A 4,764-nucleotide genomic window follows, 5' to 3' on the forward strand; every position below is an offset into this window, starting at 1 on the left:
AAAGGCTTTTTGCTGGTTAGCTCGCAAGCTGGAATATAGGGGATAAAGTTCATTTAGAATAGTGAAAGAGGTCTGAGAGCTGCTTGGCCTGCAAGGGGACCTCACAGTCTGCAGAAGGATCCATCGTTCTTTGGGGTGAGTGAGGAGTGAGTGCCCGAACCGCGGCAGCTGCCCGGAGAGGGACCACCGACTCTCCACAACTCCCCCTGCCACCAGCACACTTCCTGCTCTTCCTGCAGGGGTTATTCTCCCCGGATACTGCCTCTCTCTTCCTGTCCCTTCCCAGCTTGCACCCAGAATCCTCCCCCCCTCCCCCTTCCTCATCCTCCCGTCTTTGGGGCCACAAAATCCCACAGCTCAGCCTGTTTGGGCTCTGGGGACCTGGAATTGAGTGCACCCAGGCCGGTGGGAGGTCCCCTCCTTCATTTGACTGCCCGGAGCAAGGTAGGCCTTTGTCTGAGAGCTGCTTGGCCTGCAAGGGGACCTGAAAGTCTGCAGGAGGATCCATCGTTCTTTGGGGTGAGTGAGGAGTGAGTGCCCGAACCCCGGCAGCTGCCCGAGAGGGACCACCGACTCTCCACAACTCCCCCTGCCACCAGCACACTTCCTGCTCTTCCTGCAGGGGTTATTCTCCCCGGATACCGCCTCTCTCTCCCTGTCCCTTCCCAGCTTGCACCCAGAATCCTCCCCCCCTCCCCCTTCCTCATCCTCCCGTCTTTGGGGCCACAAAATCCCACAGCTCAGCCTGTTTGGGCTCTGGGGACCTGGAATTGAGTGCACCCAGGCCGGTGGGAGGTCCCCTCCTTCTTTTGACTGCCCGGAGCAAGGTAGGCCTTTGTCTGAGAGCTGCTTGGCCTGCAAGGGGACCTCACAGTCTGCAGAAGGATCCATCGTTCTTTGGGGTGAGTGAGGAGTGAGTGCCCGAACCGCGGCAGCTGCCCGGAGAGGGACCACCGACTCTCCACAACTCCCCCTGCCACCAGCACACTTCCTGCTCTTCCTGCAGGGGTTATTCTCCCCGGATACTGCCTCTCTCTTCCTGTCCCTTCCCAGCTTGCACCCAGAATCCTCCCCCCGTCCCCCTGCCTCATCCTCCCGTCTTTGGGGCCACAAAATCCCACAGCTCAGCCTGTTTGGGCTCTGGGGACCTGGAATTGAGTGCACCCAGGCCGGTGGTGGGAGGTCCCCTCCTTCATTTGACTGCCCGGAGCAAGGTAGGCCTTTGTCTGAGAGCTGCTTGGCCTGCAAGGGGACCTGAAAGTCTGCAGGAGGATCCATCGTTCTTTGGGGTGAGTGAGGAGTGAGTGCCCGAACCGCGGCAGCTGCCCGGAGAGGGACCACCGACTCTCCACAACTCCCCCTGCCACCAGCACACTTCCTGCTCTTCCTGCAGGGGTTATTCTCCCCGGATACTGCCTCTCTCTTCCTGTCCCTTCCCAGCTTGCACCCAGAATCCTCCCCCCCTCCCCCTGCCTCATCCTCCCGTCTTTGGGGCCACAAAATCCCACAGCTCAGCCTGTTTGGGCTCTGGGGACCTGGAATTGAGTGCACCCAGGCCGGTGGTGGGAGGTCCCCTCCTTCATTTGACTGCCCGGAGCAAGGTAGGCCTTTGTCTGAGAGCTGCTTGGCCTGCAAGGGGACCTGAAAGTCTGCAGGAGGATCCATCGTTCTTTGGGGTGAGTGAGGAGTGAGTGCCCGAACCGCGGCAGCTGCCCGGAGAGGGACCACCGACTCTCCACAACTCCCCCTGCCACCAGCACAATTCCTGCTCTTCCTGCAGGGGTTATTCTCCCCGGATACCGCCTCTCTCTTCCTGTCCCTTCCCAGCTTGCACCCAGAATCCTCCCCCCCTCCCCCTTCCTCATCCTCCCGTCTTTGGGGCCACAAAATCCCACAGCTCAGCCTGTTTGGGCTCTGGGGACCTGGAATTGAGTGCACCCAGGCCGGTGGGAGGTCCCCTCCTTCATTTGACTGCCCGGAGCAAGGTAGGCCTTTGTCTGAGAGCTGCTTGGCCTGCAAGGGGACCTGAAAGTCTGCAGGAGGATCCATCGTTCTTTGGGGTGAGTGAGGAGTGAGTGCCCGAACCGCGGCAGCTGCCCGAGAGGGACCACCGACTCTCCACAACTCCCCCTGCCACCAGCACACTTCCTGCTCTTCCTGCAGGGGTTATTCTCCCCGGATACCGCCTCTCTCTCCCTGTCCCTTCCCAGCTTGCACCCAGAATCCTCCCCCCCTCCCCCTTCCTCATCCTCCCGTCTTTGGGGCCACAAAATCCCACAGCTCAGCCTGTTTGGGCTCTGGGGACCTGGAATTGAGTGCACCCAGGCCGGTGGGAGGTCCCCTCCTTCTTTTGACTGCCCGGAGCAAGGTAGGCCTTTGTCTGAGAGCTGCTTGGCCTGCAAGGGGACCTCACAGTCTGCAGAAGGATCCATCGTTCTTTGGGGTGAGTGAGGAGTGAGTGCCCGAACCGCGGCAGCTGCCCGGAGAGGGACCACCGACTCTCCACAACTCCCCCTGCCACCAGCACACTTCCTGCTCTTCCTGCAGGGGTTATTCTCCCCGGATACTGCCTCTCTCTTCCTGTCCCTTCCCAGCTTGCACCCAGAATCCTCCCCCCCGTCCCCCTGCCTCATCCTCCCGTCTTTGGGGCCACAAAATCCCACAGCTCAGCCTGTTTGGGCTCTGGGGACCTGGAATTGAGTGCACCCAGGCCGGTGGTGGGAGGTCCCCTCCTTCATTTGACTGCCCGGAGCAAGGTAGGCCTTTGTCTGAGAGCTGCTTGGCCTGCAAGGGGACCTGAAAGTCTGCAGGAGGATCCATCGTTCTTTGGGGTGAGTGAGGAGTGAGTGCCCGAACCGCGGCAGCTGCCCGGAGAGGGACCACCGACTCTCCACAACTCCCCCTGCCACCAGCACACTTCCTGCTCTTCCTGCAGGGGTTATTCTCCCCGGATACCGCCTCTCTCTTCCTGTCCCTTCCCAGCTTGCACCCAGAATCCTCCCCCCCTCCCCCTTCCTCATCCTCCCGTCTTTGGGGCCACAAAATCCCACAGCTCAGCCTGTTTGGTCTCTGGGGACCTGGAATTGAGTGCACCCAGGCCGGTGGGAGGTCCCCTCCTTCATTTGACTGCCCGGAGCAAGGTAGGCCTTTGTCTGAGAGCTGCTTGGCCTGCAAGGGGACCTGAAAGTCTGCAGGAGGATCCATCGTTCTTTGGGGTGAGTGAGGAGTGAGTGCCTGAACCGCGGCAGCTGCCCGGAGAGGGACCACCGACTTTCCACAACTCCCCCTGCCACCAGCACACTTCCTGCTCTTCCTGCAGGGGTTATTCTCCCCGGATACTGCCTCTCTCTTCCTGTCCCTTCCCAGCTTGCACCCAGAATCCTCCCCCCCTCCCCCTGCCTCATCCTCCCGTCTTTGGGGCCACAAAATCCCACAGCTCAGCCTGTTTGGGCTCTGGGGACCTGGAATTGAGTGCACCCAGGCCGGTGGGAGGTCCCCTCCTTCATTTGACTGCCCGGAGCAAGGTAGGCCTTTGTCTGAGAGCTGCTTGGCCTGCAAGGGGACCTCACAGTCTGCAGGAGGATCCATCATTCTTTGGGGACACCAAACACCTCCGCGCTCCTTTTGAAGGAAGAGATGGGCAGGCGCCAATGCAGGAGCTCCTCCAACAACATGAAATGCAACATGACATCACCACAAGCCAGACATCCCGAAACAACAAGAATTGAACACCCTACCCCAGAAGATATAGAAGAAACCGACATTAAACAGTACTTTATAAAAATAATAGAGGACCTTAAACAGGAGGTAAAAAACTGCCATAAAGAAACGGAGATGACAAACAAAAAGGTAGACGAAATAAATAAATCTCTCAAAGATACCCAAGAAAAACAAGAAAAACAAGAAAAAGCAATCAAACAGGTAAGGGAAACAGTACAAGACCTGATAAATGAAATGGAGGTATTGAAGAAAACACAATCTGAGGGACGACTGGAAATGGAAACTCTGAGTAAACGAATAGAAACTTCAGAGACAAGTATTTCCAACCGAATACAAGAGATGGAAGAAAGAATCTCAGACTCTGAAGATACTATAGAGGAAATAAACTCACAGATTAAAGAACTAAACAAATCTAACAAATTCTTAACACAAAACATTCAGGAAATCTGGGACACCATGAAAAGACCAAACCTAAGAATAATTGGGGTAGAAGAAGGAGAAGAATTACAACTCAAAGGCCCAGAAAACATATTCAACAAAATTATAGAAGAAAACTTCCCCAACCTAAAGAAGGATGTTCCTATGAAGGTACAAGAAGCCTACAGAACACCAAATAGACTGGATCAAAAGAAAGCATCCCCACGCCATATAATAATCAAAACACAAAACATACAGAATAAAGAACAGATATTAAGAGCTGCAAAGGAAAAAGGTCAAGTAACATATAAAGGGAAACCTATCAGAATTACACCTGATTTCTCAATGGAAACCATGAAAGCCAGAAGAGCTTGGATAGATGTGCTACAGACACTTAGGGAACATGGATGCAAGCCTAGACTATTATACCCAGCAAAGCTTGCATTCACCATTGATGGAGAAAACAAGATATTCCAGGACAAAAACAGATTTAAACAATACGCAGCCACAAATCCAGCCTTGCAGAAAGTAATAGAAGGAAAATCACAAACCAAGGAGTCCAACAACGCCGACAATAACTCAGGCATCTAGCGACCCTTCACCAGCACAACTAGAAGAAGGGAAACA

This window comes from Arvicola amphibius, chromosome 2, assembly GCF_903992535.2.
Source record: "Arvicola amphibius chromosome 2, mArvAmp1.2, whole genome shotgun sequence".
Taxonomy (NCBI): domain Eukaryota; kingdom Metazoa; phylum Chordata; class Mammalia; order Rodentia; family Cricetidae; genus Arvicola; species Arvicola amphibius.